This window comes from Rhinatrema bivittatum, chromosome 2 (assembly GCF_901001135.1).
Source record: "Rhinatrema bivittatum chromosome 2, aRhiBiv1.1, whole genome shotgun sequence".
Lineage (NCBI taxonomy): Eukaryota > Metazoa > Chordata > Amphibia > Gymnophiona > Rhinatrematidae > Rhinatrema > Rhinatrema bivittatum.
Genome location: NC_042616.1, coordinates 256,479,520 through 256,505,552, shown reverse-complemented (window position 1 = coordinate 256,505,552; position 26,033 = coordinate 256,479,520). Strand labels below are relative to the sequence as shown.

The following is a 26,033-nucleotide window of genomic DNA, read 5'->3' as shown; positions in this document are numbered from 1 at the left end:
AGACAGAGCCAGAATCTGGAGACGTGGTCAAGCAGGCAGAGGTCAGAAACCGGGGGTCAGTCCAAGGAGTGGTCAACAAAGCAGAGGTCAGGTACCGGAAGTCAGACGAGATCACAGGCAGGCTGAGGTCAGAAGGCAGGCAGGCAGATCAAGGAAAAGGCTGAAGTCGAAAGGCAGGCAGGTCAAGGAGCAGGCTGAAGTCAAAAGGCAGGCAGCAGGCAGACAGGTCAAGGAGTAAGCTGAGGTCAGTACCAGTGAGACAGTCCGAAGGTACTACCTGGGGAGGCGGACAGATGAACAGGAACAGAAGGACACTGGAATACTAGGATGCAGGAACAGGACTGGAACAGAAGGATCCTGGAACAAGACTGGGACAAGGTTCAGACGCAGTGACAATCTAGCAAGGAACAAACCCGATTGCCAAGGCAAGGAAGTACAGGCAGGGACTTCTTTATATCGGGGAATCAATCAGGGCGTGTCGTGGAGCTAGGACCCGCCCCTGGCCCTACAAGAGGCCAGGTGGTCCGTGCGCACGTAGGGGCGTGGCCGACGCCTCTGAGGACGCCGAACTCCGGCGTGAGGCCTGGTGCGTAGTGGAAGGCCCGGCGACCGCCGCCGTGGGACGCCGAGGCCTGGAAGAGCTCGCAGCTACCGCTAACGAGGCCGACCCGGGACCTGCTGTGGAACCAGAGAGGTGAGCAGGCCGGGCGCGGACGGCGTACGTAACAGAACCTTTATACAAAATTATGCAAATTTTCCACAGAATTTCAAAAAATTTGCCGCAGACTTTGTTAAACCTTGCTGCAGAATCTTAGAAAATCTGCCACAGGAAATTGGGGCTCTGACCATAATAGTAAAACCATGCTAATGAGAATAAATATTTTAAACAGCTAACGAACAGAATAACATTCTATAATTCATTTTTAAACAGTTTCCAAAAACCAATAAAATAGTTCAAAACATCCAATAATTAAAACTAATAAGGATAAAACTGGGAGCTTTGATTTCCAGTCACTCTAAAATTGTACTGGATTAATAGAGGGAGGGGGGCTGTATATAAATGTCTGCTCTCATATAAACACGCTATAACATACATGTTCATTTTCACACACTCACATGTGCTCTCTAGATTACATACATACACACGCTCACACTTTTTCCCCCTCTGGAAAGCACAAGTGGTAGCATCCACCTTTAGCCCATGCAACTAACTGGACTCCTCTTTCCTCTTGTGGCATGAACCAATGCATCTTTTTTTTTTCTGACCAAGTGGGCTGATGCTGATCCTTTTCCTTCCGGCTGCAGCCTTCTTTCCACCCATGCAAGCCCACATGACACAACTTTCTCTTTTGGGCCCACTTTGAAGGGAAGAACAAGGAGTTCGGATAATAGAAGGACTAGGGGGCAGTCCATGAAGTTAGCATGTGACACATTTAAGACTAATCAGAGAAAATTCTTTTTCACTCAATGCACAAACTCTGGAATTTGTTGCCAGAGGATGTGGTTAGTGTAGTTGGGTTTAAAAAAGGATTGGATAAGTTCTGGGAGGAGAAGTCCATTACCTGCTATTAATTAAGTTGACTTAGAAAATAGCGACTGCTATTACTAGCAACGGTAACATGGAATAGACTTAGTTTTTGGGTACTTGCCAGGTTCTTATGGCCTGAATTGGCCAATGTTGGAGACAGGATGCTGGGCTTGATGGACCCTTGGTCTGACCCAGTATGGCATGTTCTTATGTGCTGCAATCTTAGCTGTCCTGCCATTGCAGTGCCCCCCTTCCCCCCCAAACTGTGGCACTCTAGGTCAAGGGGGCTCAAATGAAGGGGGCCTGAATGAACCTAAAAGGGATATGCACCAGCTGGCTGATCAAGGAAGGAAACATATGGCTGTGCTATCCAGGCTCAGCGCTGCAGAGGCACTGCAATCTCATGGGCCAATACAGTACAGTGCGCTCTGGTGGAGCGCACTGTTATCCCGCATTTGGACGAGCGTTTGACGTGCTAGCTCTACCCCTTATTCAGTAAGGGGTAATAGCGCGTCGAAAACGCACGCCCAACCCCCCCCCGAAACTAATAGCGCCCGCAACATGCAAATGCATGTTGATGGCCCTATTAGTTAGTCCCGTGCGATTCACTAAGTAAAATGTGCAGCCAAGCCGCACATTTTACTTCCAAAATTAGCGCCTACCCAAAGGGAGGAGTTAATTTCTGCCGGCGCCATGGAAGTGCACAGAAAAGCAGTTAAAACTGCTTTTCTGTGCACCCTCTGACTTAATATCATGGCGATCTTAAGTTGGAGGCCCTAAAAGTTCAAAATAATTAAAAAAAAAAAACATTTAAAATCGGCCCGCGGCTCGAAAAGCGGACGCTCAATTTTGCCGGCGTCCGGTTTCCGAACCCGTGGCTGTCAGCGGGTTTGAGAACCGACGCCGGCAAAATTGAGCGTCGGCTGTCAAACTCGTTGACAGCCGCCGCTTCCGTCAAAAAAAGAGGTGCTAGGGACGCGCAGGCCCTAATTTGCATGTTTGTCCTCCCTGAATTGCGTGCGCAGGAGAGTTGCCTGTGTGTGCACCAGCGCTCTCCCACGACCTTTACTATATTGGCCTGTCAGAAAGGAGGAAGCATAGTGATGTTGTTAGCATGGCACAGCTTAGCTACATATCTCTTTCAGCAAGCCCAAGAGAAAAGTCACCTTCACTGCAGTGAGCCCAGGCAAGGGAGAAGCTGTTGTAGTCCACAACCCAGAAAAAGCTGCCATCTTCGCACCTTCCCCAGCCCGGAAGGAATTCCTGCTATCACTGGGTCTCTACCCAGAGAGATAAATTGCAGCTGCTGCCCACCCAGGGGAAAAGAATTGGTGAGGGAGGGGAATGGACAGAGTGGCCAGAGAGGGAGAAGGTGGAAGGAAGAGAAGAATGAGATGGAGAAAGGAAGATAGAGGAAAAATAAAGTCAAAAAGTATAAAACAAGAAAAGTAAAATAAACAGAACAAAGTCTGACAAAATAAAAAAAAAAGAACACACTAAAAAAATAAATAAAAAAAGAGAAAAATTTAGAACAATTAATGAAAACAGCTAAAAGAAAATGTTGGGCAGGGTGGGATGTAATTTTTCCCAGTTCCTAATCATTTTGGCTGGCACCTTTGTTTTTTTAATGTTCCATCCCTTACCATTTGTCTGTGGTGTATGGCCTGTCTGTTCTGGGTGTGGTGTCTGTATCTAGCATGCTCTGGTCTCTATACCTTTATCTCTTTCTGGATGTGATGTGTCTATACCTCTCTCTGTATCTGAGTGTGAAGTCTGGGTATGGGGGCCTCTGTTTCATAAGAACATGCCATACCGGGTCAGACCAAGGGTCCATCAAGCCCAGCATCCTGTTTCCAACAGTGGCCAAGCCAGGTCATAAGAACCTGGCAAGTACCCAAAAACTAAGTCTTTTCCATGTTACCGTTGCTAGTAATAGCAGTGGTTATTTTCTAAGTCAACTTAAGTCCCTTTCTATATATACACCCTTTCTGGATGTGGTATGTCTGTCTTTGTGTCATTGTTTGGGTGTGCTTGCTTCTGTCAGCAACTTGAAGAGAAACAAAATGGGGACCCTGAGTCACTGGTTAGCAGCGTGGCTGCCTGGTGGCTTGACAACTGGTTTGCAATAGAATTTGACACAGACCAGGACTCCAGGATACCCTTTGTATGTTTGTGTGTGTATCTATGTGTCATGATGTAACCCAACTTTTTTTTTTTGGGGGGGGGCCCAATTACATGCATGGAAGGGGAGGCCACGGCTTAAAAAATTTGCTCTCCCCTCAACTAGATGGCCGACTAGTCTGCCTAGTGCTCCCACTGGCATGTACTCTCTCCATAGTGTTGCTCCCTGTTTACTTCCCACCTTTTTCCCCTTTTTCTCACGCCCCTCTTCCACCTTACTCACACCCCTTTCCCTTTTCTTCCCTCTCACTCACACCTCCCTTTCCCTCTCTCACCTTTCTCTTCTCTATCCTCCCTTCTCACTCACCCCTTCCATCCTCCATTCACTCACCTCCTTTCACCACCTCACCTCTCCCTTCACTCCCTGCTTTCCCTTCCCTCTCACTCACTCACCCCACCCACTGAATCCTTTTATTCTTCTTGCCTGTGGGGCTGGGGATCCCTGCTGAAATGTTGTCATTTGCTATTAGTGTCTTTTTCTTGCCCATGGGGCCTGGGATCTTGCAGGCACATTATGTTTGGGGGTGACAGTTTCTTCCTCTCCACGAAGTCTGTGATCTCTGCAGGCATGTCATCATTTGGCGTTGCCACCACTGTCGTCGTCTTTCTGCTTGTAAGTTATGGGATCCCAGTGGGCATTTTGTATTTGGATGCAGGGTGAGACCTTCCCAATTTTTCTGCCTCACCCTACCTGATGATAGAATCACCACTGCTTTAATATGTTTCTTGTACATATTACACTCTCTGAGCTCCAGAAGGAAGCTCTCTTTGGCAAAATCACCAGCAGTAAATCTGAGAGACTGAGATTATACCCAACATGCCCTGTCTTACCAGTGAGGTTCATTCTTGCCATGATATACACAAAAAAACCCCAAACTGGAAGCCGATCCAAGATGGCTATGTAGCGACCAAGGGAAACAAGATTGGTGTAAAAAAAAAGAGACCTTTATTCTTAGAAAATACATGCCCGACTCTGACCAAGTTTCGCTCTTAAGTAGAGCTGCCTCAGGGGCAACTGTATTGGAGAATCTTTAAAGGTAATCACTCCAGTCAATGATCAGCTGAGGTATTACATGCGTAATGTAAAATATTCTTAAAAGTGCTTTCTGTTTATCTATTCGCTATAGCGAACACCACCTTCTTTTAACGCAGTTGTAAATACGATACCCGCCGGAGCACATGAAACAGGGCTCATGAACTCATATGTTTCGGACCATTATGAAAGGTTAACCTTCATTCAAATGCACTTGTCAGTATGAAATTCGCCGGTTCGCACGGAACCAAGCTGCAGTATAAAGTTTCAAAAGCTGAAAAGTCAGCGCCCGCTTTCCGCCATTATTATTGCATCGGCCCCACAAGTCAGCTGCAGTCCGCTCAATAGCGCTTCTGCAACTCCTAACTGGCCTTGCCCGCCTGTTGGTAAAACACCCTCACTGGAATTTCTCACAGCTGAGAACTTGTTACTTCAATTACAAAGCATAGCTGCCTTTGCCTGAGGCTGGCTCCCAAAGCTAAATGGGAACAATAGCTCGAGTAAAACATACCAACGTTCTCTCATTCAAGCAGACATGCTGATTTCCTCAGCCTTCCCTATGGTGTCATTTTCTTCAACTCCTGCTCATACCAGGATCTAATCAGGCCCCTATCTTTGCTGTCCTGGGAGCCCACTCAACCAGGGCACTCAGGCCCTATGCCTGCCATCCTGGGAATCTGTTTTACCAGAATATTCAAGCCCTTTGCCTATTATCTGGGAGACCACTTCCACCAGGACCCATTTCCTGCGTTTCTGATTCCAGCAGGACATACAGGTCCCTTTGCCTGTATTTAGGGCTCTTTGACTGTTTTGCTGTGCTTTTTGCTTCTACCAAGATTTTTCAGGACTTCTTACTGGAAGCCCAGAATGCAGCTCCTGATGCTAAAGACACCACAGGAATAAATTACTAAGAATCCATCTATCTGTTTTAGCACCAGTTCACACATCTGCTGAGGAAGAGACAAACTGAAGAACTGAGGCAGGACCAGGCCTTTTATAGGGAGTGAAGTCAGCTCTTGAATTATTGTCTCTGCCTCCATCTGCTGGCCAGGGGGTGCATTACACCTGTATGGACTAGTCTGCAGGACGAAAAGAAAATAAGCTTATATATACAGAAACTATGCTCAGCATCAGCAGAGATTGTCATCCTACATAATGTTGTATTGTTTTTATTGCTGTTTTATATTATTTAATATTGTATACTGTTTGAAATATACTTGAAAATTGGTATATAAAAATAAAATTGCCATTACCATGCATTTATATATAGATTAATATTAATTAAAAAGGGATATGGGATAAAGATACTCCAAATAAAATGACATTTATTTACATAAAAAAGAAAACAAAATAATTTTAAGTGTAATACATACTTTTTAGTTGGAATCAGGACAGCAGCAGGAAGTATAGGAGTGAAACCAGGCAATTGTATATCTGCATCTGAAAATAGCAGCACAAATAAGAATCCTGGGTCTGGATAGAGACCAGTTTCTCCATTTAACAAGTTTCTGCCCTAATGACTGTGACCAGCTTGCTGACTATGCTGATTGGCTTGGTAAATTTGTTTTTATTTTTGAACAGCAGCAAACAACACGCAAAGAGTGACATATGATACATAATGTGATCTGTTACATATCATACTACCGTAAACTTCTATGAACTTACATTTCTCCCCCAGGAACTCCTACATGTTCCTCCCTCCCTCCCCTAGCATTCCCTCCCCCCGTGCACCGAAAGGGACCCAATAAGAAGTCTTAAAAATAAGTCAGAAATATAACATCTGGTAGTATCACCATGAAGTCCACATCTCAGACGTCTATACGATTAAGAAAAAGACTTTTTGAGTCTTGTGGCAAGGTTAGGATAAACAGCATCTAGACTGCATTGATAGCCCTCCTAGTCCGTATCGATAAGTGACTGCAAGCCAAGGTTTCCATCATTAGCAGTTGTATGATAGACGAATGTCAGTGTCAGGGATGGCCCCTCTGTTTCCTTCTTGCCATGAGGATGGCTTTACAGGCTAATGAGCAAACTTTTGTAATCCAAAGGATGTGTCCCTTTTTCCCTGTGAAGGATCGAGGGAAGATCCTGAAGAGTGCCACCAGTGGGGAGAATGGTATCTTAAGGCCCAGGATTTAATTTGCGGAACGAAAGACTTTCTTCCAGAAGGTTTGTAATACCGGACAACTCCAAAAAGAATGACTCCGATGCGCTCCCTCCGAGCTACACTTTATCCATGTGTGAGTAGTGGCAATCCTCGCTCGGTACGCTTGGTGTTGAGAAATAAACATCCTGTAAATAATTTTATATCGGGTCTCTCAGGGGCGTATTGCTAGTTATCCTTTTCGTCATGGTGAAGGCAGACTTCAATGCTGCAACAGATATTGGTTGCGCGAGCTCCGATTGCCATTTAAGTCTCACCCCCTCTAGAGACCAGCGTTTGTGTTTTCCAGCTGTCTGTAAAAATATGAAATAGAGTGTTTCTGCGGATTATATGGATAGAACCACGTTCACAAAAATTGCCACTTAGGGTCCGAAAAGTTGGAATGACCAAGTGATCTCACATAATGCCGAGCTTGTAAATATTGGAAAAAGTCTCTGGACGAGATACCATAAAAGGTGCAGAGCCCAGGAAAGTCGAGTAAAGTCCCATCCGCATGTATCATTTGGCCAATGCAAAGTTTTAATTGCTCCCAGATACGGAATTTGGAGGCGCCGGAGCCCGCAGGAAATGTTGGGTTGCCGCAGAACGGGAGGAACGGTGAAGCACCAGCTGGCAAGGAAGCCTTTTGCATGAGCCACTTCCATGTCTGCTGCGGTGGTCGCAATAGAAGTCCTGAGCTGATGGTTGTCGAGATAGACGCATATGACACGTATGGGGCATAACATGGTGAAATAGGAGAGAGTAATTGTGATTCGAAGAGAGTAGCAGAGAGGTATGTCGTGCCTAAAATCCAATCTCCAATATGTCTGAAGTTGATCGCATGTTTGTATATTTTCAAATCTGGGAGGCCAAAACCCCCTACTGACGTTGGCCTCATCAGTAGTTGCAATGCCAACCGTGGTCTTTTCCCGCGCCATAAAAATTTGGTCACCACTCTCTGGAATTTGGCCAAGGTAGCTTGAGTGAGGAGACGTGGGAGGACGCTGAGAACATACAGCCACCGGGGCAGCACAGTCATTTTCAGTAAGTGAATGCGTCCTATGAGCGAGAGGGGAAGGTGCAGCCATGAGGATAGTGATTGTTCCATTTTCTGTTGTAAGTGTGGCACATTAAAGTCATACAAATTAGCAGTGCACTTGGGTATCCAGTGTTACGACTGTCACTGCCCAAAGTCTCCACTCCGCCTACCTTACCTTTTTTGCGACTCCTCCCGCGGTTGATGGACTTCTGGCTGCTGCGGCGTCTGCCTTCTGTCCTCTCTGGCATCCCCGGGCCGGCTTGGGCGCTGTATCCCGCCATGTTGTCCAGGTACCATAGTACGCGTGCACCGCGCGGTCCTGCTTATTCTCTCTTTGGCGCATACCTCAGGGGCTTCCCCCTGTGATGATGTCACGCATCCCGGATACAAAAGCCTACACTTTTTGCTAGCTAATCGAGTTAGCAAGGGGAATTCCTTATGGATGGGATTCACTCTCCATACCTAGCTACTCTGCCTCTCCAGCCTTTGGACTTTATCCTAACGGGGTACCCGCTTCTCGGGAGCCTCTCTCATTTCTTTCAGGTCGCTATCAGGAACCGGTACTCGCTCCTCGAGGGCCCATGATCCCTGACTCGCTGCCTGAACCTTCTCTTCTGCTTGGAAGAAACTGTGCCTACATCATCAGTGAGTTACCAACTTTATTTCCTCAGAGCTGTTCCCTGGAACCAGGTACTCGCTCCTCGAGGGCCTACCTCTATTCCAGCTTCTGTGTTACCTTCCGGGAGAAACCACTGTGGGAGTAACTTTACCAACGAGGCCCTATACCAGTACTCTGTATATGCTCCACTGTACTCACTATCTCAGTTTTCTCCACTATAGCACAGCCATAGAGGGAATTGCTGTTCCAGTATCCTGAGGAACCCTAAGCCCAGCCGGGCTTCATCTTTACTCACTATTGCCACCTCTGTTTAATAAAAGATATAACTCTGTGTTGTGTGTCCCAAAGCTGAACCTGACCTGTGGCCCCTCACGGGACTTCCCCCCATGGGCGTGGTCAGCTGCCACAGTGTCCAAGGATCCACCCAAAAGCTTACAAACAATAACACCCAGACCCCTAAATATCTAATTCGAATGAATGACCATTTTAAGGAAACTCCCTGTTCCAGGGAATAGAGTCAGCCGGTCCTATCACCATAGCATCTGACTTGTCAAGATTTAATTTGAGACCTGCATGCAGGCCATACTCTGAAATCACCTAGAGGGCAGCTGGAAGCGATTGTGTGGGATTTGTCAAGTGCAGTAGAAGGTCTTCTATGAAAGCTGTCGATTTAAACACCACTGGCCCCATCTGAATACCCTCTATGCTCTGAGTCTCCTCCAAGGTTCGCAATAATGGGTCCAAAGAAAGAACGAATAAAAGGGGGGATAAGGGGCACCCCTGTCTGGTACCACGGGCCAAAGTAAAGTCGTGGGATAATTTCCCATTCACCCAGATGTTTGCCTGTGGATTGGTGTAAATTGTCTTAAGAAATGAGATAAAAGGGCCTTTGGAGGCCATAGTGACTCAGAGTTTCAAAAAGAAATGTCCAGCTCACCCGATCAAAGGCCTTTTCGGCATCGAAACTTACAAGGAGAGAATCCAATTTCATTTTTTGTGAAAAGGCTATGGAGGCCAGAACTCGGCGCACATTGGTTACGGCTTGTCTTCCCCTGACAAATCCCACCTGAGAGGGGCAAATAAGTTTAGCAATGAAAGATGCCAGACGGTCAGCCATTACTTAAGCGACCAACTTCAGGTCACAATTGATAAGTGAGATGGGCCTGTAGGAGCCCGGCAACTCAGGGTTTCGGCCCGGTTTTGGGAGTACCACAATGGTGGCTCTGTTTGCTTGCCAGCCCTGAAATTCATCCGATGACAACGTCTTGTAAACTCTTTGGATAGGGGTGCTAATTAAATCAGACAACACTTTATACATCTCATTCGTGATGCCATCAGGGTCCGGGGATTTACCTAGGTTGGAGCATTTAATTGCTAATTCCAATTCTATTTTTCCCATGGGTGCATTTAGGAATGTTAAATCCTCTTCCTATATCTGGGGTAATTTTAATTTAGCAAAATAGGTTTGCATAGCTGGGCAATTGCTAGGGTCTGCTGAATAAAGTTGGTGGTAATAATCTGTGAAAATCTTCCCAATATCCTTCGTGTCAATTTTGAGTTGACCCTTAGAGTCTCGTAACCCCTTAACATGTGATCTACCTTCCCAGGATTTCACTAGTCTGGCCAGTAACTTCCCCGCCTTGTTGCCAAAGTGAAAAAGCCAGTGTTTATAATAGAGGAGGCTTTTTTGTGTTTTTTGTTGAATATAGTCGTGTAACGTGCTTTGGAGGGAGAAGATTTTTGTGCGATTCTCTTTAGTAGGGTTGGAATTTAATTGTGTCTTGGCCTTTTGTAATTGCCTTTCTAATCTGATTATATTGGCTGATAATTCTCTATTTTTCCTGGCCATATAAGCTATTACTTCTCCCCTTAGAACAGCTTTAGCGGTGTCCCAGTATAGAATAGGATTTCCCTGGTGTTGTTGATTAAAATGGGCATATTCCTTCCATTTATCCCTTATGAAAGATTTAAACCCTTCATCAGAATAGAGTTTAGCCGGGAATCTCCAACGCTTGTACCCTCCCATGCTATTCAAACCCTTAAAGTCTGTCCAAACCGGTGCATGATCTGATATGGCCAGAGGCCCTATTTCAGAGCCCATGACCTTAGAAAAGTAAGTAGAACTGGCCAGGAGGTAGTCAATACGAGATTGGGACCCATGGGCATGGGAAATATGAGTGAAATTATGTTCGGTTGGGTGAAGCAGCCTCCAGACGTCCGTGAGGTCTAAACGTTTACATAAGAAAGGAAGGCCTCTCATAGAGTCCGGTCGGGAAGTCTGCCTCGGTGGCTGCCTGTCCATGGTGGAGTCTATGACCGCATTGAAATCACCTCCAATTATGAGTGGGAGATGTGAATACTCCTGAAGAATGTGCATTACCGTTTCATAAAAGACTGGGGAGTACGTGTTAGGTGCGTATATATTTCCCAGAAACATGCGTTTCCCATGTATCTCTACTTCCAACAGCAGATATCTCCCCTCCAGATCTGCCACTGAGCGATGCAAATGAAAAGGGAGTGTTTTATGTAAGAATATAGCTACTTCCGCTTTACAAGAAGTGGCAGAGACGTAAAAGGATTTCCCCACCCATTGTTGTCAACTTTTCATGTTCTGAATCAGTGACTCTAGTCTCCTGCAGCATGGCAATGTGCACCTTGTATCTCTGTAAAGCTCGTAATATCTTATAGTGCTTTGGCACAGAACCTATACCACATACATTCCAAGTACAGTATCGTACATTAGTCATCATATCATATAATATCGGCTTTCATCTACAACGAGTCTAATATACAATCTTATATGAGTGGTGGTCCCCCAGCTTAGACCTCTACCTATGAGAGTACTATTCATGGTGACAATAAAAACTACAATAACTGTGTGAACATCAATATGAAAAAACAAAGACTTATGTACCTCGGTCCCCTTCAGTGCAAATCCCTCTATATATCCCCCGTGAAGGTGTAGGAAGCCACAGTAGACAAACCAATTAGCCGGAATGTATACCTTGGATAAAGGCAGTTGCCACAGAAGCCTCCGTGAAAATATGAGTCTGCCCATTGTAAGTGAGACGAAGCTTGGCTGGAAAGAGCAGAGTGGCACATATTTTTTAGTTAGCAAGTTGTGAGCATGCTGGGGCAAAAGCCTTTCTGAGCACCGCCAATGATGCCGAGTAATCCTGGAACAGTAGCACTTTGGTCCCTTCAAAGGTCAACTCAGGCATTTGGCGATAAACCCTCAAGATCTGCACTTTGGGGGCAAAATTAAGTACCTTAAAGATGACTACTCTAGGTCTGCTATTCAGGGACCCCCCGATGAATGGGGGACCCAGCCTGTGAGCCCGCTCTATGTACAGGGCGCCATGTTGATTTCCCAATTTGAGCAAATGTGTTAGCCAGGATTCTAGCCGGGTACCTAGCTCAGATTCTGGGAGGCTTTCAGGGATCCCTAAAAGCCTTAAATTATTGCGGCGTGACCTGTTTTCCAGGTCGTCAAGCTTACTTCGAAATGCCTCATGCGCTTTTTTGAGGCCCTGTATGTCCCGATCCTGCGCCTCCATTTTGTCTTCTGTTGCAGATATTCTGTGTTCTGCAGCCTGTATTTGTGAGTGAATGTCGGAGAACTGCGAGCTGATACCATTGATCTGTGAGGAGAGCTGCGAAAAGCGCCCCTCCAAAGCAACTATGGCCGTGGTTGCTATGTCAGCGCCCGCAGGGTCAGGAGGTTCCAGTGCTTGGTGCGTCTCCGCCGCATCAGCCATCTTAGCTTCGGGGCCTTTCATTTTCTCCTTCTCTTTTTTTCTTGTTTTCGCCATTTCGATAAGGGCACCGCTTCCCGATAGCCCAAGGTGTTCCTGAATTGTTTAGCCAGCCGATGCAAGCAAAGCAGGGGCGAACGGAGGCGCAAGAACGTGTGTTTGTTGGGTAAATTCGGAGGGGGGTCCCCGGAGAGATCAGCCACACGTCCGATCACTCGTGCAGCATCACGTGATCCCTCCGCTGATTGGCTGTTAGAGAAAGCCAATTAGCATAGCTCTGGCTTTCACCCTGAAACAGAGCAGCCGTAATGCAGCCCTACAGGCACTATTGGGCTTTGTTTAGGTAATTCGGTCACACAGCAGGAGATCTTAGAAGTTTGTTGAATTTGTCTAGGGCAGTCAATTATGTGCAACAACCTAATTATCTGGTTTCTCCCACAACCTCAAGATCACAGGAGCATAGAGGCTCTGATTATACTGATTTCTGTTTTTCGATTGTTGCACTGCACATAGTATGGCTTTTTGCAGTTTCTAGTTCAGTTGCTTGTCTGCACATTTCTATTTATATTTTATGGGCACTTTATTCTATAATTGGTGAGGTTTTGTCTGTATTTTGGTGTGTGATGGAGGTGAGGTATTCTGGATCTATAGCATAAGAACATAAAAAGTTGTCATATTGGTGTTGCGTTCGTGCCTGTTCTTGCCCTCGCTCCACCCTCTCTACCTTAGTGGCGACTCCCTTCGGGTCTGAAGGACAGATGCTGCCGTGGCTTCTCCTCGCCGTTCTTCCTGGAATCCCTGGGTTGGCATGACGCTGCGGATCCGCCATGTTCCTGATGACGTTAGAGTGCGCGCTCGCGCTCCAGAGTTTGTACCGGCAAAGGCGCGAACCTCGGGGGCATCTCCCCGTAGTGACGTCATCCACTTCCACCTTAAAAGGTCTTTGCTTGCAACTACGAATCAAGTTAGCAAGGGGAATTCTTTCTCCGCTGCTCTGCCTCCACAACCTTACCTAGGGGTACCCGTTCCTCGGGGGCCCCACTCTCTCTTCTCGATTTCAGATTGCTAAGACGGGATCCGGTACTCGCTCCTCGAGGGCCTATGTCCCTGAATGCTCAGAAGACTCCTTACTACCTGGAAGCGATCGCAGACGTTAATACTGTGAGTTCTATTATAGACAGGAACCGGTACTCGCTCCACAAGGGCCTATGTTCATAATCTCCAAAGACTCCCTTCTGTCTAAGACGTTATCGCAGGTACGGAGATCGTGAGTCATTATTGCAGACTGCAGATAGGAACCGGTACTCACTCCACGAGGGCCCATGTTCCTAAATCCCTTCTCAACTCTCTTTTATATCAGAAGCTATCATATCCCTATATCTTGTGAATTACTATTATAGATTGCAGATAGGAACCGGTACTCGCTCCATGAGGGCCTATGTTCCTAAAACCCTCCAAAGACTCTCTTCTATTCCATAAGCCATCTCATACATAGATATTGTGAGTTCTCATTCCAGACTGCATATAGGAAGCAGTATTTGCCTACGGCTCCTGTTCCTGAATATACTGAAGACTCTTTGTTGCATAGAAGCCATTACAGATCTCTGCAATTGTGAGTGTATCATCTATTACTGGTTATGTATCCAGCATACCCTGTCTACTCAGTACCTATAGTCTTTCTCTACAGCTCAGCAACCCAGAGACCGCAATTCCAGTATCTGAGGGACTTCAGCCCTGCCAGGCACACCAGCTCACTACTGCCACCTCTGGTGGTTCTACTTCCTGTCTAATAAAGAACTATCTGTGTTTGTCTCCATACTCCAGCCTAGCCAGTGGTCCCTCTCAGGATATCCTCCTGGGGGCGCTGTCATCTGCCATCGGCCCAAGGATTCACCAATTTATCTTAAGTGTTCATTCCTTACACTACTAGAGCGGTATTATACGACTGCCACTCTGTGGGAAGCCAACCCACCACAGATCATTAACTCCGCCTACGGAGTATTACAATTGTTAGCTCTTCCCCTTGGCAGGGTGATCCATAACAGATTGCTAACTCCCTGGCGGACTTATACCAGATTGCTACTCCTAGCAGCAGGTATTGATAACAGACTGCTAACTCCTCCCCCTACAGGAGGAGCTCGATAACAGATTGCTAACTCCAAGCAGCAGATTTATAACAATTGGGTCAGATGAAGGGTCCATCAAGCCCAGCATCCTGTTTCCAACAGTGGCAAATCCAGGATACAAGTACTTGGCAAGTACCTAAACATTAATTAGATCCCATGCTACAAAAGCCCAACTTGTTTTGTTTTTTGTAATAGGAGGTATATTGGAGTTTTAGGGCTGGTGTAATATTTGCAGTGTTGCATTTTCATGGGTATGGTTCTTATTGTTTGTGAGCTGGCAGTTAGTGCTATTTTGGTATGGGAGGCTTATTATATTGTACGTAGTTCAGTTTTCTCATGGCTTTCTGAGGGCCAAATCCAAATCCAATGCACTTTACAATAGGCCTAATACAATATATATATATATATATATATATATATACACACACACACACTTACCCACTATAAGTCCACCAAAGAGCGAACCCTCTCCATTGCAGGGCCCACACTATGGAATACTCTATCCTCTGATCTTCGACAAGAAACAAGCCCACAAAAATTCAAACAAAAACTAAAAACCTGGCTTTTCTTACAAGCATACACTTAACCTGCTCTTTAAACCCTCCTCTCCCCCCTTCCAGTTGCTAATATCTGTATACGATATAATTATCTATGTTTCTTGTACATAGCTTACCCCAACTCCCGTTACATATATAGCCAATCCAAAATCTTCTAATATTTGGTAAACTTTCGTTATTATCTATGTGTCATGTATATAGTTTCACCCCTTGTTCCTCCCCCCTGTATCTTCTACTCACTGTTTAATTCCACTCAGGCCGATACAGTAAGGAGCGGTAGGAAGAGCTGCGTTAGTGCCGGGCGCACCCGCGGTTGCCGCACGCACAGTCCGGCTCACCTACCACTCGATACTGTATTTAAATAGCTTGCAAATGCAAGCCGCGTCCAAGAAGCGTCCGTGAAGCGTTAGGCCCGCGCAACCCATTTTACTGTATAGAGCGCTATACAGTATCCTGGGTGCGCTGGCCTAACACTTCACATACACGCTGGTATCTGTCATTTCAAATGACAGGTACCAGGAAGTGGACGGTTCTCCTACACTCAGGATTGCCACTCCTCTCTCCACTCCTCCCGAAGCAAGGCGCAGAGAGGGGGGGGAGAGAGGACTGGTGAAACAACATGTAAAGTGTAAAGCAACGAAGCGACTTACTTTTCTTGCAGCCCTCCTCCGGAGACGGACATCTGCGGAGATGGACCGCGGCTCCCCTGCCTCCCGGGGGGCAGCCGGTGGCGAAAGCAGCCCCGCCGGTGAAGATGGATGCCTGCACCGGCGAAAGCGGCCCCTGTGCGTGCAATTGGGCCGCTCAAGACGTGACGTCACATGCCGTGACGCCAAACGTAGTGATGTCACGCCTTGAGCGGCCCAATGCACGCACAGGGGCCGCTTTTGCCCGTGCAGGCATCCATCTTCGCCGGCAGCTGCCTCCGGGAGGCAGGGGAGCCACGGTCCGTCTCCGCCGATGTCCGTCTCCGGAGGAGGGCTGCAAGAAAAGTAAGTCGCTTCGTTGCTACTTTTTTTTTTTTTCGCTTTCTCGATTTTTTCCGCTTTCGTTGCTTCGGGAGGAGGGGAGAGAGGACTGGGGCTGCCCCGGAGACCAGCACCCATGGACGCGGCCAGGGCAGGTGAGCGGGGGCTGGGGGAAAGTTTGCCGCCTACCCTTACCCCTGCCTCTAACGCAGGGGTAAGGGTAGGCGGTAAGTTAGCAGGTTAAACGCGCGGCAAAACTGCAGGTTAAAAAAGTGATAGTCGGGGCACGCGTTACTGTATGGGAGGGAATAGCTAATTCGATCGTTTACATCTAATATACATGCTGCGGGAGGAAGGGGTTACCCGGTGATTTAAAGAGGCGGTAAGAATGGGTTAAAGGGGATAGTGTATCACGGGTTGGACTAATGCGGCCGAAAAGTGAGTAGAAAGTGGGTTAGAAGCAGGGTAACCGCGGCCGCACTTTACTGTATTGACCTGACTGTTCTCTCTGTAAAGCATATTTTGCTGCTGTTATGTTTTACATATGCCCTCTGTAAAGCCCTCTGCTGTTATGTTTTACATATGCCCTCTGTAAAGCATATTTTGCTGCTGTTATGTTTTACATATGCCCTTTGTACATATGTATATAACCCTTTCCTTCCTTACCCTTTCTCTTCCCTTCCTGTTCCATTTTGCTCCCCTTTTTTGCTCCTGTTCCATTTTGCTCCCCACCCCTCCCATACCCCTAGTTTTTTAGCCTGAATACTAGATTCATTTATGCAATCACATTTATTTTACTCTATATTACTATCTAATATTCCGTTAAATAAGTTGTTCTTTCTTTATATTGTATTTTACTGTTTTAATTTATTGTTGAATTCAGCTATTATTATTCTGTTATATGTACACGCAACTGCGTATTTTTGTTCTATGTACACCGACGTGATATCTTTGATGAGCGGCGGTATATAAAAACCAATAAATAAATAAATAAATAAATAAATAAAATAAACTGATGTGATGTTTCTAACGAATGTCGGTATAGTAAAAACTTTAAATAAATAAATAAATAAATGAGTTCCAAGTGGTGTTTTTTTTTTTGCAGGGTTTCCTCATTGGTGGTGTTAGTGATATTTTTATCTCAGAAGACAGTATTATGAAGTCCTTTGCAAGCAAAATCTGTTATTATAAATGAATAATTGTTGTATGTGATGAGCATGGGAGACTGGGGAGGTGGGGTGTATGAGCAAAGCTGCAAAGTTCACCTACAGCACCTAATACTCTTGCACCGGCCTCTCACCCATCTCTCCAGGGTGCAAATGCTGGGGAAGTGTGAGAGGTAGGTTTCAAGGTTCCCAAGAGTGTAACAGGATTGCTAACTTCCTAGAAATATTATCACTGACAGTCTACCTGCCATTCCTGCCTCCCCCTTCCCAGTACATCAAATCATCGAAAGGGCTGGACTGCAAGGGGACACCTCTCACCTTAGTCCTCTTGCGGGCCAATACAGTAAAAACTGCGGGTGAGCTGGCACTCTGAGGCGAGCGCCCGCTCTCCCGATGCGTGCCCTGGCCTCTCTCCTGGGCGCGCGATCGAGTATTTAAATGAGGGCCTGTGGTAAAAGGAGGCGCTAGGGACACTAGCACTCCTTTTTGACAGAAGTGGCGGCTGTCAGCGGGTTTGACAGCCAACGCTCAATTTTACCAGCATCGGTTCTCGAATCCGCTGACAGCCACGGATTCTGAAAACGGACGCCGGCTAAATTGAGCGTCCGTATTCCAACCCGTGGGCCACGGGCAGATTTAAAAATTTTTTTTTAATTTAATATGTTTTTTTAAATTTTGGGGCCTCCGTCTTAATATCGCTATGATATTAAGTCGGAGGGTGTACAGAAAAGCATTTTTTTCTGCTTTTCTGTACACTTTCCCTGTGCCGGCCGAAATTAACTTCTGCCTTTGGGTAGGCGTTCATTTCTGAAAGTTAAATGTGCGGCTTCGCTGCACATTTTACTTTCTGTATCACGTGGGAATAACTAATAGACCCATCAACATGCATTTGCATGTTGCGGGTGCTATTAGTTTCGGGGGGGTTTGGCCGCGCGTTTTTGACACGCTATTACCCCTTACTGTATAAGGGGTAAAAATAGCGTGTCGAAAACGCGCGGCCAAACCGGGGCTAAAGGTGCGTTCAGCTGAGCGCACCATACTGTATCGGCCCGTTGGTGATTTGACCTGCTCCATGCCTTGAGGGAGCAGGAAAGTCCATCTCATTCCTCGCCTCAGACTGAAGATTGCCTTCAGCCGCCCCATATCAGGCTGCACTTGGAAATTCTTTTTAATCAAACCAATGGCACTCAACACAAATGAGACTATTTCTATACTTTTTTGCCACATTTTCTTCAACTCCAATTGCATTTCTTGGTACTTAATTATCTTCTGCCTTGCCATACATAGTGCAGTATAGTTGCTTGGGACAGAGACTTCTATTAGCAATACCATTCTTGTGTTTTTCTCTTTAAAAAATTATGTCCAGCTTTCTAACATAGAACAGCTGGAACTGAAATGTTCCAGGTAATCACAACTTCCTCATTTTCTGCAATACTGTTAGGGTTACGATCCCAGTGTCAGCGATGTTACACTGTTTACACAATTTCCAGTGAATGAGACATACTTTATTGTGCCTTTTACTGTAAGATAGGACATGAAGACACTTTTAAATATAAAATATAGCTTATTATATCCTATTTTAAAAATGAACTAATCTTTTCCTTCCTTTACCAACAGGGATTTGGTCCTGTACATCTACTGCTTTTGCTACTTGAATCTCTTTGGTTAATTTCTGCAATTTCACCTTATGTTCTATGTTTGTTTGTTTATTTTTTGTTCTGCAACTTTATCTTTCCTCTTTCTGAAGTAGATTTATTTCTATTTAATTTCTTCTGTGCCAATTTCTTTGATTGATTTTCTGCCTTCCCTTACATTTTCTCATCTTTGATTTTTATCATGATGTCTATATTCAGAGGCATTTAGCTGGATAACAAAGGGGCATTTTGGGGAAGAGTTATGTTAGCCAGATAACTTATCCAGCTAAGGACCTTATTTTCTAAGGCTATCGCAGGCTTGCGCTAATAGCACAAGCCTGCGATAGCTAGCGAAGGTAGCGCACGCCTGCACTACCTTCATCGAGGCGGAGTCGGCCCCAGAAGAGAAGGAGTTGGGGTGTCACTGGGGCCGACTCCGCGAAGACGATCGCACTGCGGAGGTGCGATCGCTGCCGGCTAGCGCAGGACTGCCCCCCCCCCCCGTTTCGGCCTCCCGCCCCTCATTGCCGCATTTTTCTAAAGTACCGCAGGCCTGCAATACTTTAGAAAATGAGGCCCTAAGTCTGGTCATACCAAAGAGCTATCATACAGCCCAATGGCAGGCAGTGCCAATTACTTGTAGCAATACAGCAGAGTGTGGTTGTTGCTACAAATGCCAGCAGTTCTGCCTGCATCTCATCCAAAGTATCAAACTAAAATCCCCCAAAACCAGAAGTCCTAATCATGAGAAAGCAGACCACTATCTCCACGACATTTTATCTCGCCCCCCCATCATCCTCTACTCTGCACATACATTTTCCTTCTCCACACTTTCTCCGGTGTTTCCCCTGCTTCTCTCCCCTGGAAATCTCTTCTCCCCTACCTCGTTGCCTCTCTTGGAGTCTCTCCCTATTGCCCTAGCAAGTACCACTCATTTCAACTGGCCGCCCCTGCAATCTCTTCCCCAGTTCATCCTCCCCTCACTTGCATTTCTTCTCTCCCTCTTCCTGCCTCAACACTCTTTTCTCCATCTCATCTCCCTCCCTGAATTCTCTACTCCTTCCCCAGCTTGTCCAAATTTTCACACCCTTATCCCCCAGCCTTAAATGTATAACAACTTCCCAGCCTCCTCCCGCATTTTCTCCCCATTTCCCAGATCTTGCCCACATTCACCCTTCCACCACTGCCCTAGCCCTTCTTCTCAGCTTCCTCATTCTTCCCCCTCCACGGGAATTTCACCCTAGACTATTGCCTTTCTGCCCCCATCTCTACACCCTCGTCACTACATTCCATCGCCTTCTCTAGCGCACCCCCCTTTCCCCCACTTCTTCAACCTTTGCGCTTTCTGCCCCAGCTCATCGCCATTCTCTCCTCCACACTCCAAACTGTTACCTCTTACTCACTTCCTTTCAGCTAAGAACTTACTCGCTCCGCTCCTCTCCCCACCCTTTCTCAGCCTGCCTCTAACCTCCAAGAAGGATACTTATATCCACGTTCGCGGCCCGCGCGCGCGCAGTCACCGCTCCCTTCACGCGCTGTTATCAATCTCGCGGGAGTTGAGTCACCGAGTGAGCCGCGCGCGCTAGGCTACAAAGCAACCGGGGCGGCACTGGGGCGTCGAAGCAAGGTGAGGAAGGGTGGAGGCTGACTGGAGGCGTGAGCGACGCTGCAGACTGGGAGCGAGCGAGAGACTTCGGAAATGGGATGGAGTTGGAGGGAGGAGAAGGAGGGTTCGGGAAAAGATTGGAGTGGGGAAGGGTGCGGGTTGGAAGACGAAGTGGGAGAAGGGGGGGGAAGCGTGCGGAGAGTGCCGGGGGGCGAATGGGAGGAGGGGAAGAGCTTGTGAGGAGGGACATAGGAATCGGTTACGACTGAGGGGCAATCCATGAACTCAACTAGTAGGAGATTTAAAACAAATTCGAGAAAATATTTTTCAGTCAGTGGCAAGAAAGCTGTTGCATTTGTTGCCAGAGAGTGTGGTCGAAGCTAGTCCTAGAGATTTGTTTCTATTCAATTAGCAGCTGTTAACCAGATCAGTTCTTTTAATCATTTTAGTTATGAATTTGGCACATCATCAAAGATTTCAGATCTGCATATGCCTTTTTTGAGATTGTAGTGTGATTTTTAAATCTATTCCCCAAAGTGATAGTTACCAGAGGGTGGGAAATTAAATATTTTGTCTGTGCATGTCAAAATGACCTATGTTATTGGAATGCTACTTTCTTGTGGAATTCACTATATGGCTTACTGCTATGGGTAATCTTGCATTTGAAGTCTTTAGAATGCTGCTACTATGTAATCATTATTTTACAGCTGTAAGGTTACTGTATGCTAGTAGTTTGTCATCAAAAGTTGAAATTTCAAGTGTTTTTATCCTTGATTTTTTTTTTTTTAATTATTTTTCTCTTAAAAAGCAAAGTTTGAACTAAAAAAACAACAACCCCCCAAAAAAACTGTTAACCAAGGCTTGGAAACACTACTTCTTACCATTGGCAGCTGGTAGTGAACAGGCAATCTATATCCCCATTAAGATTTATTGGATATGTCTTCCAAGTTACTCTTAATTGTCTGCTGTTGGATACAGGGTATGTCACGGTTACTGAGATTGGGGTACATCACCCCAGGAGCTATACAGGACTGCAAGGCAGGACACAGGACAGCACAAGGGCCCCCTCCCCCTCAGGTTGAGCCCTTGGGTTCTGGGGCTAGAAGGTCTTTGCTGTGGCAGTGCAATATGGTAAATCCAGGCAGGCTGAAGCAGAGTAGTACAGGCTGGACAAAGCAAAGCTTGGCCCTGTGGATAGAGACAGGCTGGAGCAGAGCTGGTCACAGGACAAGGGCTGGTGCTGAGTATAGACACAGACTGGGCAAGGATATTGGGCATGAACTGGAGTAAGGCAAGGCAGGAATAGGATACTAGGCTGGGCAGGGTAAGATCTGACCAAGCAAAAGACTGGATTGGACACGGCAGACAGGACAAGACCAGACAAAGACTAGGCAAGACAACATAGAACAAATAATATAAAAGCCCGAAGGCCCCAAGTACAGAGAGGCCAAAAGGCCACAAGACAGGATAAAAGACTAGAGCAGTTCCAGAGGCTACAAGGCAAGATCTAGAGTAGGCCACAGAGCAAGGAATGGCCTAGGTAGGCAGTAAGGTTCATGACAAGAGCAGGTCTGAAGATGAGGTACAAGACAAGAATGGCCAAGTCAGAGAGTCAAAGGTGACTCCATGAAGAGGCATATTGCATCTGGCAACACAGGGTTAAATGAGTCTGGAGCTTGGGTGTAGTGTGAGCAGTGAGGCGTAGCTTAGCAAGGTTTGTGGTGAGGCTCACTGAAGGCTTCGGCAGGCAAGGAGGAGTTACAGCAGTCAGGACCAGGGCAGGGAGATGCTGCATGGCAGGTGAAACCTTGACAGTATCCCCCCTTCAAAGACCTCCTCCTCCTCTAGGGTCCCATTCATTATTAGGCTGTGCCTAGCAGGTACTTGATTCAGGAGTACTAGACCGGTGTCGCTTCAGAACTGGACAGATAAGTAGGGGTATCTCCAAGGCTGGACATCCTGAACAGCACCCCCCTCTGGACTGTCAGTTTCTTTTCAAGGCAGGATTGAAGGCTCGAGGCCTCTCCGAGACTGGGGTGATGGCACAGGCTTACAAGAAAACTGGACCGCTGGCTCAGAGTTGCTGGTGAGCTGGATATCAAGAACGGCACCCCGTTCTGGGAGGTTTGTTTCAAAAACAGCGCACCCTTCAAAGTCTTTGATGTCAGGAACCGCCTGTCAATGGGTGTTCACTTCTCCGTAGGATTACAGGACTGGGATCATGAACAGTGCCCCCTTTCTGATGCACAGCGTTGGGAACATCACCCCCTTCTGGGTGCTCTATATTGGGAACAGCACTTCCCTCTGGCTGCTCACTTCCCTGCAGGATTACAGGACTGGAGGCCCTCAGAGTTAAGGGCAGAGGACTGGACAAGGCAGGCTCTCACTGGAACAAGATTGTGGCTGCAGGTGCCTCCTGGAGTGGCTTATCTGGAATGGAGTCCTCCAGAGGCTGAGGCAGAACTATGACTGCTGGATGAATCTCCTCCAGAAGCAGAGGCATTAACAGTGCTCTCCCTTCACTTGCTGGCTGAAAAAAAAAAGTACTGGAGACTCCTGGAGCAGTAGAAGTGGGAACAGCAATCTGGCATGGACTCTTTGTAGCAGGATGGGGTTTGATCTCTGAGCTGTGTTCTCGTTGAGAAGGTTCTTGTTAGGATTTGGCCTGCTACGCAGCCTCATCCTATCCTGCTACCTCCTGTGATGGCACCACTCTACCAGAAGGGCCTCTGGTGGGCTCTGCTTCCAGCTACCGGAGCTAGCTCCTCAATGACCACCTGACTCAGCCTGTGCTGCAGCCTCTGCTCCACCAGGACCCCTCAGCGAGGTTAGCCCCCAGTCTTGCCATGCTCCTCGTTTCCTGCACCACACCCAAGCTCCAACCTATGTAACTCTGCCTCACCAGTGTAATCTTGCCTTTTCATGGAGTCACTTTTGACTCTAATCTGCCACTTTCCCTGCCTTATGCCTTGTGGCTTTCGGGCCTTCTTGCTCCTTTCCTTGCCTTGTGGCTTTCATGCTTTCTTGCTCCTTGCCTTGCGGCCATTGGGCCTTCTTGTGCCGTGCCTTGCTTTACCTTGTTTTATGGCCTTTCAACCTTCTTGTTCCTAGTTTCTTGCCTTGTGACCTTGTAAGCAGATTTAGGGGTGTAGGGATCTGTCTGCTACAAGACACTGCCAGCTGCCCTCCCACTGCTCCTTGTGACCTTGGGCAAGTCACTTTACCATCCATTGCCTCAGGTACAAAAACTTAGATTGTAAGCCCTCTGGGGATAGAGAAATACCTATAGTACCTGAATGTAAACCAATGTGATATCTCAGATCGAATGTCGGTATATAAAAAAATAATAAATAAAATAAAAAAATAAAAATTCTTACGATTCTAAGTTAGGGAAAAGTCAATGTGTATTCTCCTCAGAAATAGACTTTTATTTATCAGATTTGGCAGGACATAGCATTTAAAAAATAATTCCTATCTCTAACATCCTAGCCACTAAGCAGCAATTTTCCCTAAAGAAAATTCTGTATAATGGGTAGTTTCACACATGTCATAGCTTGCTTAAGATATTATTATTTATGGCTAACTTACTTACCCCTGATTCCAGTTTCAGGTGATACCTCTCTTTATCTCTGAAGCAGGTTCCGGCTGGAGAATGTTGGCAGGGGAGAGGCTTGTTTCCTGGGCTTGGTACTGGCAGAGTGGGCAAGGTGTCCAGGAAGGAGACTAGCTTCTGGCTCTGGTGCTTGCCAGCTGTCTGGGCTTGTTCTCACCCGACCATCTATGACTGTATATCACCTGAACTGGGGTTTTCTCTCTCCAATCACCTGGCCACACCTGGTATTCTCCCTTCTTGATAGCCAGGAGGGCTGGTCTGCTTCTGGCCCCCCCTTTCGCTTTCAGGGACACCTCAGCACAGATTCTCGCTCTCCGGGTTTTCTCCCAGGGTTTGTGCTCTCTTTCTCCTTCTTTTTGGTTTCAGGGTTGCTCTCTCTAGGGGGGTCCATTCCTTGCCTTCCTTTCTCTTCCTTGCCCCCCCTGTCTTATACTTCCTAGCTGATAAATATGCATAAGCTCATGCATAATCACAAGGTGAATAGAGGGTCTTTGCCGCATTGCAGGTCTTTTTCCCCCCTCCCCATTACTTCAGAGGGGTCCTGCCATGTTGCAGGTTTTCTTCCCCCTTTCTTTGGGGGTCAGAACTGCCATGTCTGTATACCAAGCTGTCTGCCAGAGTCAGTGTTTTCTCCTTCACTGACTGCCCCCACCCCTCTTCAGGGTGAGGATCTTTCTGACCTCTGCTTGCTTGGCTGCCCCTGACACTTACTTAGGATCTCAAGTCGTTGGCTCTCTGTCTGCTGGAACTGATAAACAGGCACATCTGATAAGGTATCCTTCAGTGTATCAGGACAAGGACTCTTCATTTTCCACAGAGACAATATTTTAAAGTTCACCTGGGCAAAGTTCCTTCTCTTCCTGTGATGGTATCTGGGGCCTGTCAGAATTTGGACTGTACAATGCTATTATAATTCATATTAGTGGTAAAACATGAGATCTCCCTACAGATATCTCCCTTCAGCCTTGCTTCTTGCTTCTAGCCTTGTGGCCTATCTAGGCCCCTATGAGGCTTATATGTTCTCTGTTCTGTGTTACCCTTGTCTGCCTTGTTGGTATTATCCTTGTCTGGATTTGTTACACCCTCTCCAATCCTGCCTGTTCTAGTATCTTGTCCATGCTCTTGCCCTATTCTTGCCCAGTACTCTGCCTTGCTTGTATCATTCATTAGCTGTGCTCACTATCTTGCCCTGTCTCTGTCCATTGTAGCCCCAGTCCTTGTTCTCAGTTTAACTCCAGTTCCAGGCCTTACCTGCTTCAGTCTGTACCAAGCAGTGTCTCGTCCAGCTTCTGTATGCAACTTTGCTCTGTAGTACTGCTACCACAGAGACCACAGAGACCTATACTCCCCCAGAACCCAAGGGTTCAACCTGCTGGGGAGGGTACTGGCTAGACAGAAGACCAGCTCTAGTCTTGCTCAGCATCCAGCCTTGCATCCTGTACTGCTCCTTGGGTGATGTACTTCCAGTGTAGAGATCCTGACAATTCTAAGGAGGCAGGCAGTGAAAAAGTGCATGCTACCTTCTTAGCAGTCAATGTTGATCTTGTTAACACATTGCTGCAACTAACTGTGGTTCTCAGCTCTAAAAGCAGAATTTATTAGCTTTGCTTCACTCAGAGCTTTTATTGATGGGGACAGAGCAAAACTAACCAGAGTATGCATTTGCCTCTGGTTATCTGGGCTGGAATCAGAAGAAAATGTTACCTTTCCAGGTAAAAGTAAGTTTGCTTACCGTAAATAGTGTTTCCATAGATAGCAGGATGATTTAGCCATGCTGTCTGGGTGATGTCATCTGCTCTCTAGGTTCGTAAAAATCTTTTCTTGCGGCTGCACGGCTCCTTCCCACATGTATCGAGTGATTCCCCTCGGTTGATTATTAAGCAGATATGCAACGGTAGTCAATGGCTGTCCAGGGAGGTGGGAGGGGATGCATGGGTCAATCATCCGGCTATCTATGGAAAATACCATTTACAGTAAGCAAACTTGCTTTTTTTTCTGTCATTAAACAGGCTTATTTAGCCATGCTGTCTGGGAGTCCCAAGTTAAAAGTTGCATGCTATAGTGT

General features: G+C 46.6%; 1 protein-coding gene and 1 long non-coding RNA gene across 2 annotated transcripts in view; one reads left to right on the top strand and one right to left on the bottom strand.

Annotated features, from left to right (window-relative positions):
- Positions 1 to 4,632: 4,632 nt before the first annotated feature.
- LOC115084491 lies at positions 4,633 to 20,194 on the bottom strand. Its single transcript, XR_003854578.1, has 3 exons — positions 20,153 to 20,194; positions 6,116 to 6,182; positions 4,633 to 5,821 (listed from the first exon to the last, which is right to left on the bottom strand). It is a non-coding gene; the product is annotated as an uncharacterized LOC115084491 (long non-coding RNA).
- Positions 20,195 to 20,315: 121 nt separating this feature from the next.
- ZCWPW2 (zinc finger CW-type and PWWP domain containing 2) overlaps positions 20,316 to 26,033 on the top strand; it is a 197,793-nt gene continuing 192,075 nt past the window's right edge. The window contains exon 1 of the mRNA XM_029587073.1: positions 20,316 to 20,376. The gene's annotated coding sequence lies outside the window, so the exon portion shown is untranslated. The remainder of the gene's footprint in view (positions 20,377 to 26,033) is intronic.